The sequence below is a fragment of the Lepidochelys kempii genome, chromosome 2 (genome assembly GCF_965140265.1).
Source record: "Lepidochelys kempii isolate rLepKem1 chromosome 2, rLepKem1.hap2, whole genome shotgun sequence".
Classification (NCBI taxonomy): Eukaryota; Metazoa; Chordata; order Testudines; family Cheloniidae; genus Lepidochelys; species Lepidochelys kempii.
Window position 1 is genome coordinate 3,677,662 of NC_133257.1, and position 14,270 is coordinate 3,691,931.

Here is a 14,270-nt window from a genome sequence, read left to right on the forward strand (position 1 = left end):
GCAGCAGCAGTCAAAAAAGTGAACAGAATGTTGGGAATCCTTAAGAAAGGGATAGATAGTAAAATAGAAAATATTTTATTTCCTCTATATAAATCCATGGTACACCCACATCTTGAATACTGCGTGCAAATGTGGTCGCCCCATCTCAAAAGAAATATATTGGAAATGGAAGAGGTTCAGAAAAGGGCAACAAAAATGATTAGGGGTATGGAACAGCTGCCGTATGAGGAGGGATTAATAAGACTGGGACTTCTCAGCTTGGAAAAGAGAGTTCTAAGGGCGGATATGATAGAGGTCTATAAAATCATGACTGGTGTGGGGAGAGAAAATAAGGAAGTGTTATTTAGTCCTTCTCATAACAAAAGAACTAGGGGCCACCAAATGAAATTAATAGGCAGCAGGTTTAAAACAAACAAAAGTCAGTATTTTTTCACACAACGCACAGTCAACCTATGGAACTCCTTGCCAGAGGATGTTGTGAAGGCCAAGACTATAACAGGGTTCAGAAAGAACTAGATAAATTCATGGAGCATAGGTCCATCAATGGCTATTAACCAGATGAGCAGGGATAGTGTCCCTAGCCTCTGTTTGCCAGAAGCTGGGAATGGGTGACAGGGGATGAATCACTTGATGATTACCTGTTCTGTTCATTCCCTCTGGGGCACCTGGAATTGACCACTCGTGAGAAGATAGGATACTGGGCTAGATGGACCTTTGGTCTGACCCAGTATGGCCGTTCTTATGTTTTTATAGTGCTTGGCCTATTGCACAAGCTGGACACTTCTCCTGAAAATTCTGCATGTAAGTCCTGAACCTCGCTAAGCTGTTCCCCCACATTATAAGTGTTTTGGAGTCAAAAGGGAGGAACCAAGAGAGGTGAGAAGGCAAAAGGAAGGATGGAGGGCAACCAGCTCAGCATAGCAGCCAAGTGCTCTGCTTCTAGCTACACGTGGGAATACCCCAATTCTCAGAGCATGGGTCTGTTAGTGTTAAACACACCCATGCCCTAGGGATGTTCTGAAACAGGAGCCTCTCGGCAAGGAGTTTGCAACCAGAATAATGCCATGTGAATCCCACTTCTGGTCTGTGTGTGTTCCACGTGGGTGAATTACACATATGTGCACCAGAAACAGCATCCATATGGACAAACACTCAAACAGCCATGGTTACTGTTAGGTAAGCAGCCATTCTTTATGTAAGCAGAGTCAGGAATGCAGAGTTGAGAATGGTCACTTTGGCTGATGCGGGATCCCCAGTTTCTTTGTTATTGGGGCAGGAAGAATAAAGTGTTGTCACCCTGATTATGTGACTCAAGGACAGTGGAACTGTTTTATGACAGAGGGACTCGCCATCAACTAAGTAGCACTTGCTAGACAAAGGACATGGATTCCAAAACCCAGTGAATTGAGAGAGGCTGGGGACAGGTATTTGTACCTGGTGGTGTGGGCCCCTTTTGAGGGCCTGAAACACCAACTGCATCTCCTCTCTCTCCACTGTGGAACATCAGAGCTAATTTTTATTCCATTAGGAGTTACAGGCTGCTGAGCTGAATTCACTTTGGGCCAATGGTGCACCAGCACTGAGGCCCCCCTACTACAAGCTGAAATCACTGAGTGCTGTGTTAGCTAGTTGGGGGGCCTGAAGATATATTGCTGAGCGGCTGGCGGAGCAGAGCAGTTTGTGGGACAGCTGAGCAGCTTGCGGGATGGCTGGTGGAGTGGCTGGCAGAGCGGAGAAGTTCGCAGGGCAACTGGAGCGGCTCACGGGACGGCTGGTGGAGTGCAGCAGTTTGCGGGGCAACTGGAGCGGCTCACGGGACGGCTGGTGAAGCGGCTTGCAGTGAAGGCGGCAGCAGAACCCCATGGAGAGGTGGGGCAGTCAGCCTCGGACCATGTAAGGTGCCCCTTAACACCCCCCCATTTCCACCCAGGCTGGGAGGTAAAACTGTGCAGATAAACTTTTGCACTCTGGGGCTGCACTGACCAGAGACAGAGATTTTTGGGTTGCTGGACTCAAGAGACTTTTGGATTGTTGGACTTCTGGGACTCTGGATGATTTTTGGGTTGCTGGACTCAAGAACCAAAGGGAAAGGACATGGCCCAATTTGCTGGGGTGGGTCTTTGCTCATGGTTTGGTTTATGAACCCTAGTTGTGGTGTTTTCCCCAATTTAATGCTGATGTCGTTTACCTCATGTTAAAGATTTTCTGCTACACCGAGACTCTGTTCTTGCGAGAGGGGAAGTATTGCCTCTTTGAGGCGCCCGGGGTGTGTGTAAGATTTTCCCAGGTCACTGGGTGGGGGCTCGAGCCCGTATTGCATTGCGTTGTTGAGAGGGAACCCCTATGTACTGAAGCCGGCCCTTGCTGCTATCAACTCAGCCTGGCACAAGGGTTACGTTTATACTACCTGGCTGTGCTTCCTGCATGCTGGAAGGCTGCTGGCCTCTGTGGGCCTCAGGTGAGGCATCTAATACAAGAGTGTTCTTTGTTCACTATCTCTGAAGAGGGAGATGGGAGTGTATCCAAAAATATTTAAGTGTTCCCCAATTAGTGCACTAAGAGTAATGGATAACAGATGATGTTACTGCTGCCGGAAAGAACAGCAGCATGCTGTCATTGGCTTAATGGAAGCCAGATCCTGGCCGGATTTACATCCTGCGATTGCACGAGGGAGAAAATTAGAGCATAAGCTAACCTAGTAAAAGGACACTGTCACCACAAGACGAAGGTGGGTGCAGACTCAGCTGTCATCAGCAAGAGCATAAGAATTGTCACAGGAACAGAGCAAAGGTCCATCCAGTCTGATATGTTGCCTGAGAGGCCAATGCTGAATCCTCGTACGAAGGAAAGTGTAAACATCCTGCTGCCCCCACCCCATAATCCCCCTAATTGTACAATACTGTACCAGGGCTGGGGAGAAGGGAATTCCTCCAGATCTCAGCGTATTCCCTGAAACATCAGGGGATGATGGAGTTCCTACCAGTACAGCCACCATTCTCAAACCATGTCAAGGAAGGTTCCTCACCTGTAACGGAGGATCTTTGAGATGAGCTCTGCACATTCACACTCCTGGGGTGCAGCCTGAAGAGGTACAACTCCAGCGAGCAGATGCTGTACTCACTCACATGCCTCCCTCACCCCTCCCCTCAGAGAATGTCAAAGCATCCAAGGGAAGAGTATATAATGGATGTGACACTGCAGTCGCCTTCCTTCCTTCGCCTGGGAGCCCAAGGCCTTTGGTCAGTAGGACTCCGGGGTCGAGGGGCATGGCGGGCAGAGAGTCCGTCTCGAAGAACTCCAGTGACAGGTAAGGATATAGATTATTAAGGCCTTTTAAGAAACTTTTAACCACATCATAAGTAAAAACTGATTTACTCTCCACAGGTACATAGTATTCTGATATGGTGGAGAGGTGAACCTTCACTGAAGATAGTGAAAGACTTGTTCTCTGAAGATACAATAAATATTCTACTATATAATTAATGGGTGCTGTAGCCTATATATGGATCTATCTCATAAATATTATTTAACCCACAATATTTTTTTTCCATTTATGACTATAATATTTTTATGTGGACTCTTCCCTTGAATTTATCAGTACATTTTGTACCTCTAACAAACAAAACTTTTCTAACAATCCCAGAGTCTTATTCCCCATGCCATTAAACAGAGAGACTAAAGATCTGGGTGAAAGAACGTCCCGGTTGTTGCGTGAACAAGCCCAGTACTACTGTGGAGATTTGATTAACCCTCTGAACAGGTGAAGTAAATCCGGGTACTATTGTTGTCTAGCCCATGTTGGTACCATTAAAATAAAACAAGACAAAGCCAGGATAATTTTATCACTATCTGAATGAGGGGAAATGGGAAAAATGCAAAAATTAGGCCTTGACCCCAGTGTATTAGAAACTCATCTGATATTGAGTCCCTGTCTTTTCTCACTCTTGAGCGAAGTTTCTGACCCTTCCTGTTCCTGCTGGACGCAAAAAGATCTATTCCAGGATTCCCCACAACCTAAAGAGGTGTGTTATTACTCGGTCTTTCAAAAGGCCATTTGTGCATCTGAGAGGTTAACCTGCTCAGGTAATCTACAAGTGTGTTTTGTTGCCCCGGTACATGAATTGCTATTGGGTGATCATTTGTTCTGTACACCAATCTCAAAGATGCCTTGCCTCTACGCACAATCGCGTAGAACGAGCCCCACCTTGTTTGTTTAAATAAGAGGTCATTGCAATCATCTTGTCCAGGGGTTCTCAAACTGGGGGTCAGGACCCCAAGGGGGTCATGAGGTTATTACATGGGGGGATCGCGAGCTGTCAGCCTCCACCCCAAACCCCACTTTGCCTCCAGCTTTTATAATAGTGTTAAATATATTAAAAAGTGTTTTTAATTTATAAGGGTGGGGGGGTCACACTCAGTGGCTTGCTATGTGAAAGGGGTCACCAGTACACAAGTTTGAGAACCACTGATCTAGTGTGACCTGCTGTATCACAGAGACTATACACTTCTGACATGTGTGCCAGATGCTGGAAACACTACCAAACTTGACACACACCTTTTAAAACCGGGATTTTTTTATTCTACAGTTCCGCCATTTGCGAACCAATGATTTACAGCTAACTGAACCAAATACTAAACTATTAACTATCTAATAAGCTAACAATCTAACTATAAAACGATTAATCAACTAATAAGCTACAGATCAGGGAGCATCGCAGAACAGTTCCTCATCCGTTCAGCTGGTTGCAGTTGCCACACCCCCTTTTATAACCTTGCCCTGGAATGTTCAATGTTCACTGAAGGGAGAGGCGAGGAAGGCACGTGAACGCTCTGACTACTGCTAGCTGAACCAGGCTGAACCAACTGGAGTATCCCATTAGTGGGAATATGCAAAGAACATTCAAAGAAGAACTGTGAAATTCACTAAGAGATTTGCCTCAATATTATCCTGCAGCAGTGAGTCCCACAGTTAACTATATGTGGTGCATAAAAAGTATTTCCTTTTATATTTTTAAATTGGCTGCTTTTTAGAGTTCCTCTTTTTTCTTGTGGAATGGGATGGAGAGAACAAAGAGCACCTAATGGAATCTACAACATATTTCATATCTTATTCTGTATTTGTAGGTCTCCTCTTTCCAACATATATCATCCCAAATTCCTGATGCTTATACCTTTTCATTGCTTTGCTCCAGACTACTTCTACAGTATATGTGTTTTGTCTTATAACTGGCAGAGTGATAACCATGTTTTCTTCTCAGTTCAAATATACATTTAATATTGGTTTGAGGTTTTTATTCCTTTCCAAACTGTTTACACTTTTAACCAATATTTAAAGTCCTCCAGTCCCACCAGCTGATCAAGAGAGAATAAAAAAATTAAGATCTCCTGGAGGAAATTACAAGCAGCCATGAACAGTAACCATGAGATTAAATCATTTCCAAACATGGATAAACCCCTGGAGGCTAATAAACACCCTTGTAGCTTACAGCTGTACATCAGACTTCCATTCCAGCTAGGGGAGTACACAGACACCGGACGAGTTCATAACAAGCTACACACACTATAAATACATGCTCCAGTACATCAGGAGGATCCTCAAGTTGTAAAATGACCACACATGTGACTACTGCATTTGGAAAACACGGCACAAAGCCAAAGATTATAGGGCAATGAAGGATAGCACCAGAAAAGGACTGAGGCTGTATGTGGGCTGATCCTGCGGAACACAGCCTCCGTGATTTGTTGTGATCACTGGTTTTTATGATGACAAGTATCAGCTCATTGTTTCCTTGTGTTTCCTTCCTCTTTGTTTTATCCACCTGTTGTCTACAGTCTTGTACTTTGACTGAAAGCTCTTTGGGGCTTGGGATGTATTTTGTATCGTGTCTGGCATAACGGGTCCCTGGCCTCCAGGGGCTACTGCAATATAAACAAACAGATGATGCCCTACAGCAGCAATGTGAGCTTTCAGGACTCTCAATTCTGAGATGGATATAGCCCTTTTCTAGCAGTCACCCTTTCCAGGGCAGGGTCCATCCTGTCACCCAGGCAGTTCTACAGTGTCTTGTATCCAACAATCTCAAATATACACAGGGAGAATGACTAGGATTTAAGGAGGATGGGTAAGGCTGGTCTTTTGATGGTGTGCAGATGGCCTTCAAGGCTGAGGTCAGATACAGTGTGATTGCTTTATATCTGACCTCTGAGTCCTCACCCTAAAGGGAAATCTGCACAACACCTTCAAAAGACAAGCCTGGGAGTTTACATTAATAACTTTGCTAGATACTAAAAATCACGGACTGAATAGAGACACTGGATTTATAGCTTATTTACAACAATCTATAACCCACCTAAACCCTGCCCTCAGCTTTTGTTTTCTTCCTTTTCCCTTATGACTCGAGGCGTGTTAACAGGACACTTCATCTTGAATGGTTCCTTGAAATATGTATTAACAACTTATGCTAAATAATCTGTCCCACCTTGTATTTAGCTGTGATCAACCTGAAGAAGTCAAGCTTGAAAACTTGTCTCTCTCACCAACAGAAGCCAGTCCAATAAATGATATTACCTCACCCACCTTGTCTCTCTCATAAACTCTGTCAACTGGTTCCCCTTTATCCACTAGTCCTTCTCTCACACCCCACACCCCCAAATCTGGCTAACTTTGGCTCTGGCTGAGAAGAGAATTTAGCCTTTTAGATCTGACCAATGGTGGTGGAAGCTTCCCCAGGGGGGTTACTGTCTAACTCCTAGTAAATTTACCATTTTCTGGCTCATAATCTTTCAGTACTCATAAGCACAGATCTGCTATCAATGCATCACTTTTATGTGCATATATATATTTGTGTCAGAGGGACAGCTGCTTGAAAACCTGCCAGGGCTAATTCATGACTGAAGCCTGGTTCCTAACATTCCCTGCAGCTCAGTGGCTATTGGCTGCCTCTAGGTTACTCCCCCAGTACAGACTGATGGAGGATCCTTGGCAATTCCAGCTTCTTGAAATAAAACTGTGTGGGTTAAGGGCTCCGGGGCCTGGGATGGGAGAGGCAGAGCTACAGTTAGATTAGTGAGATTATTACAGACCTATAACAGCCCTGAGCTGTCAAACCCACAAGGAAACGCTCTCTGCCATTTCACCAGCTATCACACGCCAGATGCCCCGCTACGGTAGCATTGTCAAGGGGAAGCTAAGCACTGTAAGGAGGCAGCTATTTATGTGCGGAATAACAAGGGCACCGTACAATCTAATTACCACATTGGCAAAGGCACCATATGGAGCTGAGGGACAGGTTGTCAGCGATGCTGGAGCTGGAGGATTTTGAGGCAGTTTTGGTAGCATATACCCCTCTCCTCCTCTCTCCATGCCTGCTGGGACCAATGTGCCTCCTGCCCCCATCTTTGCATGAGTTTCTGAATGTGATGATGAAAATGTGATTACATATGCTCCACACCAGCAGGCTCAATTCCCCCACTGGGACCCAGAACTAATCAATCTCCTCTTCTTTTATGTATTGATATTTCTGTCCCCCTAATATATACTGTACAAAAAGAATGGGGTTTTTAAACAAGCAGCAAGTTTATCCTTATTGCTTAACTAAATCAAGTGGACAGCAAGTTGCTCAATACACCAGCAATGTCCTTATCACTTAGCCACTTTCATCTCTCCACAAGCACGGAAAACATCTCATTGCTTGGGCCTTTGCATTCTAGGTTAGCTTTATCCACGCCGCAGAGCTTACAGCGAACACGGGTCGAGGCTGCCTTGCCGGTTAAGCATAGGAAGTTCCAGATACGCCAGTTCTGAAAATAATGCAAGCATAAACTTTTTGGACTGGAGGCCTCTCTCCACCTCAGCCAACAGAGGAGAATTGAGGGCTGCTTGGGTTTTCCATTTAGGGTCTTGACAATGGAGCTCAAAGAAACACATATGGTCCCCAAGAAGTCCACAAGTCTGACCAGAATTCTTTGTATTCTGCCTGGCCCCGGTACAATAAGCAGAGTGCTGATCACACAGGTGTTTCCAGACACAGGTAAAGTAGCACGGGAACACTGGAGAAATGGTTTAGAACCACCAGGCCCCTCCTCTACCCCTCCTAGCAGCCTGACAGGGGTTGGGATGGGAGGGAAAGGGGAAGAAGATTCTAGAACACCATGGGCCACAAAATAACCACAGACACATCCAGCCCTTGCAGTGTTTTCATTGCAACAATAGTATGTGATGATAATGAATTGTGCTGCTGTAATATCATGGCCAAGGCATACCAGTGTCAGGCCATGACTTTTGTGGCTTTCTGTGACTAGACTCACTGACAGCAGCTCTCTGGCTCTCCAAGGTACGCCATACTTCTACAGTGCTGCTCTGTAAGAACAGATGAATGATGTAGGTGAGGTCATTTGGATGTTTACTGTACAAATGTGGTGGTTTAGTTTAAAAGCAAGCTGTAAGGAAAACAAGCAGAAAGAATGGCTCAAGATAAGCCACACTTCACAGTAAACCCTCAAGGGTTGTCAAGAGACAATGCTATTATACCACCAGACTCCTGCCAAGTTACAGAACTGTTTTTTGTTGTTGTTTTTTTTTGACAAGTAGGGTAAACAGCCCTGGAACAGATAAAAGTCCTACCTGGATAAAAATGACTAATCCCTCCCCAGGGAGGTTGCTGCGGAGGAACTGTTTAGGCAGGAAGGGTAGGCTAGGGTAAGATACATGTATATAGACTGTTTGTTGTTTTCAAATCCTTTTTTCATAAATAGAAAAGGAGTACTTAGAATCATAGAATCATAGAATATCAGGGTTGGAAGGGACCCCAGAAGGTCATCTAGTCCAACCCCCTGCTCAAAGCAGGACCAATTCCCAGTTAAATCATCCCAGCCAGGGCTTTGTCAAGCCTGACCTTAAAAACCTCTAAGGAAGGAGATTCTACCACCTCCCTAGGTAACGCATTCCAGTGTTTCACCACCCTCTTAGTGAAAAAGTTTTTCCTAATATCCAACCTAAACCTCCCCCACTGCAACTTGAGACCATTACTCCTCGTTCTGTCATCTGCTACCATTGAGAACAGTCTAGAGCCATCCTCTTTGGAACCCCCTTTCAGGTAGTTGAAAGCAGCTATCAAATCCCCCCTCATTCTTCTCTTCTGCAGGCTAAACAAACCCAGCTCCCTCAGCCTCTCCTCATAACTCATGTGTTCCAGACCCCTAATCATTTTTGTTGCCCTTCGCTGGACTCTCTCCAATTTATCCACATCCTTCTCGAAGTGTGGGGCCCAAAACTGGACACAGTACTCCAGATGAGGCCTCACCAATGTCGAATAGAGGGGAACGATCACGTCCCTCGATCTGCTCGCTATGCCCCTACTTATACATCCCAAAATGCCATTGGCCTTCTTGGCAACAAGGGCACACTGCTGACTCATATCCAGCTTCTCGTCCACCGTCACCCCTAGGTCCTTTTCCGCAGAACTGCTGCCTAGCCATTCGGTCCCTAGTCTGTAGCGGTGCATTGGATTCTTCCATCCTAAGTGCAGGACCCTGCACTTATCCTTATTGAACCTCATCAGATTTCTTTTGGCCCAATCCTCCAATTTGTCTAGGTCCTTCTGTATCCTATCCCTCCCCTCCAGCCTATCTACCACTCCTCCCAGTTTAGTATCATCCGCAAATTTGCTGAGAGTGCAATCCACACCATCCTCCAGATCATTTATGAAGATATTGAACAAAACCGGCCCCAGGATCGACCCTTGGGGCACTCCACTTGATACCGGCTGCCAACTAGACATGGAGCCATTGATCACTACCCGTTGAGCCCGACAATCTAGCCAGCTTTCTACCCACCTTATAGTGCATTCACTTGGATCAATAGATTAGAGAGTTATCTAATTTTACTGCAGAAACACAGTAGCTCCAGGGAATGAAAATTATATTGGCCCTGGTCTTACCCCTCAGTCCCGGACCAGCAGCCACACTATCTAGTTATATGGACCCCATGAAAACGTATAATGATTGCCAAATTGAAGAACCAGTGACAGTTTTTAAAGGTCAATATCTCAAACCACTAAGACACAAACAAATATTTCACATACTTGGAGACACAATCCAGGTATCTGAAGGATAAACCCTTTGGAAAATAGAACAAGATGGGAATCACAGATATGACTCTCCTTTAAAGTTCTTTATCTCACATCTTGGAAGAGCTAGAAACACTGACAGGACCAGTATAGCTACTATGAGGACCAGTACAATTTTCTGTTCATTGGTGCTAGACATGCGATCAGAAAAATATTTCACCCCCCATTCTGTAGCCTTCATGGAAATACTGTATTTTATTTTGGAACAATTATCTGAAGATATCCTTATGCTGACAACTGTAACTCTACTGTAGCCGGGACTATTTTTTCTCTTTGGCTAGCCATGGTGTCACCTTGGGCACTAGACCTACTGACACCTATGGGTCCTTGGGCTGGAAGGTGGCCTGCAAAGGAAGAGATGAGTGTGTGCCCTTTTCTGCATCTTCAGGATGCTTAAGGAGGACTGAAAGAGAGTTTGGAAAAACAAAACAAAGTCCCTTTTCAGTAGTGTTTTTATCTTACTAATATATATGCTGGGAATATTAAATCTAGTCCTTCTGGTTTTACAGGAGGTCTCCTTGGAGGACTAGAGAGCTAGAAGTGGGAGCTTTCTCAGCTCTTAATTGAAGGGGCAGGGTGTTGAATCTTTAAACAAAAATATTTAATTTTAATATGGAGTTTAACTCAGACAAAACCCTAAGAATATTTGAAAGAGCCTGACTATACTTGGTGCCTGTCCCACAAAGGATCCTATCTGAAGCCTTAGGCCCAAAGCCTCAAAGATATTTGAGCTCCTAACTGGGCCTTAGTTCCCTAAAAGCCCCAATGGCTCATGTTTCACTTCGGGGGCATTGAGATCACCCTATTGGTTCTCTAGCCATCTATGAAATCCTCCAGGAAAGACAAGGTAGAGAAGACTTAAGGGCCAGATTTTCAGAAGTGTTCAGCGCCTACCTGCTCCCTCTGAGAACACTGGAGTTGGCTGAAATCCTACCCATCTCATTCAAGGATCTAAATGAAAGCAGAACTCTTTTGAAAACCTAGCTAAGTACAGTATTTAGGGGCCCCTATGGCACCCCATGAGTGCTGAGCTCTTTTAGGAAGCTGGTGCCCCATTTCTAGTCTAAACAAACAAGCAGAAAATAGCAGCTCTTGAACACACCTTTTAGGCCCTTCATCATGGATCAAGAAGCAATAAAAAGAGCAGACGACCACAATTTTTCTTCCTTGTAGAAGTGACCTGCAAAGAGATGCTGTCAGGAGTGGTGGTGGGCTCAAAGACATGACTCATCATTTCTCTTCAGTCTCTTTGCAAGCCTTATGCATTTATTCAAAACAGAGTTTTTCTTCTCTCAGAAGAAAAAGCTTTAATGTTCTTCTTTCTTTACAGACAAATCAGTTGCAGGAGCCCAGCACTCTCAGCAACCCTACAACAAACCAGTGTGCAGGCACAAAGGCGACACACAGCAGTCCTGCTTCCAGCTCCAAAGATCAGCATCAGCAAAAGAAAGGGTTTTCAGAACTATGGAAAATGCTCAGGCAGAAATCTTTTTGTTCTAAAAAGAGCCAGAAAATACACACTGGCTACAATTAAGTCCACATTTTCCAGCAGCTTTTTCCCTACAAGATGAGAACTTGGGTTGATTTTCAAATTTTTCCCCAAGGACCAGATAATTCTGGAGGGATTCTTTTAAATGCATCCCCATTATTCTGCCATGAGTGTTTGTATAAGAGCCACACCTAGAGACCCCAGCCTAGGTCTGGGCCTGCTATGGGCTGGGCATTGCACAGACACACAGTGAGAGAACGCCCGTGTCCCAAAGAGCTTACAGTTTACACAGGCAGTGTGGGAAGTACTGTGCCAGTCTTACAGATGGGAACGGAAGGCCAAGGAGGATACATGACTTGCCCAAGGTCACACAGGGAGTCTGTGGCTGAGCTGGGAACTGAACCCAGAGTTCTCAGGTGCTACTCATTCTCTCAAAGCTCTATTTCCTTGGATAGATTTTCACAGGACACAATAACCACTTTAGCAACCCACTCTAGCAGCCTGTTCAGACTGACCCCCACCCACAAAATCCCAGTCAGCCAGGGTAAACTCCCCAAGCTCCACTCCCGCACACATGAACCTTGGAGTCTGTTCAAAAAACACACCACCACATCTCCATATCTCATAACACAATAACAAGGGGACATTCAGTGAAATTCAGAAGATGGCACATTCAAAACCAACAAAAAGGAAATATTTTTCCACATGCATAATTAGACTGTGGAACTCAACGCCACATGATGTCATTGTGCCCAAAAACTTAGCAAGATTCAAAAAGGGATTGGATATATATACGCATAGCTAGATTATCCAGAGTTATAGCTAATACCAACACAGTTTTTGGAAGGGATATTAAACTTCCTGCTTTGGAATTTAAGCCAATCTCTGACTATTAGGGATTAAAAGAAAGACCTAACATGGGTGGGCAGGCTACCCCACATCTACTTACTGCAGGGTTTCTTGTACCGTCCTCTGAAGCACTTAGTCGTGACCACTGTCACAGACAGGACACTGGACTACATGGACCTCAGGTCTGATCAAGTGTGGCAAATCCTACAAGGGCTTTGCTGAGCCAGGCGGGACAGTGAGTTGAGGAATGTGCCCTGCCACCAGTCCCTCCTTTTTCAAACTAGGGGGCTATTAGCAACCCAAGAGGTCAAAGCTGCCATGATACCTGCTGGGTAGAGAGATGTCTCAGGTAGCCAGGCCCAGCCTGTTTAGAACTGCATACAGTATGTCAAAGACCAATCCCTTTGATTCTCCCTGGGCACCAGTACCCACTGGCCAGCAAAAACCATTCAGCCCCACTGGGATGTGTTGTCAATTTGAGGCTCCATTTAACAATATAAATTTCCAAAAGGTCTGCAGGTGCAAATGCCGCTGAGGTCACAGTCAGAGTCTAATCTGGAGGTGCCAATGGCATGGATCACTGTAGCCAGGTCCTACATGTGAAAAGACAGGTGCAACCTTCTCGCCACGTGCAGCTGGAAGTAGCGCTCTGACCACAGCAGCTCCCTGAACATTCAGGAACCGCCAAGGATCCAACCCAGCCCTCACAGTAACAGATTGGGGGGTGCAACCAGGTGGGGGAGAAGGCAGATATAAATCTTCCTATTTCTAAGGATAATGCTATAAATCTATCCTATTTCTAAGGATAATGCTACTTTGCACTTCCTTAGCACCTGTCATACTAGGTTCTCAAGTGTGTTACAGGGAACAGTGCTGGATGTGTTCTGAATCAGGATTTCCTTTCCTAAATGCTTTATGGTTTCCTTTTACTCTTTATAGAAAGTTTGCCATGAAGATCCTTGTGTCTGGCTCACTAGCACAGTGAAATGGGGTAGTCTGGCTCTGACTGTGATCCAGAGAGTCTCAGGAGTAGTCATTTAGTGCTAGATCCTGCACCCAGTGAGGTCAATGGCGACTTTTCCACTGGTTTCAGTGGGAGCAGAATCAGCCCCTTGGTCAATTAAAAGCCTTAGGCTTTGCCTTCCTAGCGATGGAGATCTCTGTGCAGAGTGGCTTCCCTCCATCCTTAGAGAAGACTAGGGAGAAGTCTTTGGAAATCCCAAGGAAGCTGTTAAGGCCCATGCTGCAGTCTCCTTGCTAGCAGCCCCTAAGAGGCAGACAGCACTCGTTATTCCCATGTAAACAGTCTTCACCATGCATGCAGCTTCTGCCTGAAGAGCCAAGTGCATTCCCCATTCCTGCCTTCCTTGTCGTGATCTGACAGCAAACTGTACTGCTGGCTTCCCTTTACACTCAATGCAAAAATAATCCTCATCATACCGGACACAGGTGGGGAGAATCAATGACTGCGAAGTTCACCGGGCCCTTTTCATTGGCACACCGGCCCCCTGCATGGCAGGAGCGCCAGGGCATGCCCATACATCTCAGGCACAGGGTTATACTTAAGAAAGTCAATGTGAGCTGAGTGGAGCAGCTGGAGTCTGACAGCCGCTCACTCCCTTCAGTTAATCCTGCTGCAGAGTGACAGCAGGGCTGAGTATTTTACAGGGAAGGAGAAATGGCTCACAAAACCAGAGGCCTTTATTAGCAGTATATAAAGCAGAGCCGAGCATCTTGTAGAGCCAGTGTCTAGGCCAGTCATTCGCACGGCAGCAGCTACTTTTGCATGTGGTCATGTGGGGGTG

General features: G+C 45.4%; 1 protein-coding gene across 3 annotated transcripts in view; it reads right to left on the reverse strand.

Annotated features, from left to right (window-relative positions):
- ARHGAP39 (Rho GTPase activating protein 39) overlaps nucleotides 1–14,270 on the reverse strand; it is a 423,047-nt gene that overhangs the window by 165,046 nt on the left and 243,731 nt on the right. The gene's annotated exons all lie outside the window — the stretch shown is intronic.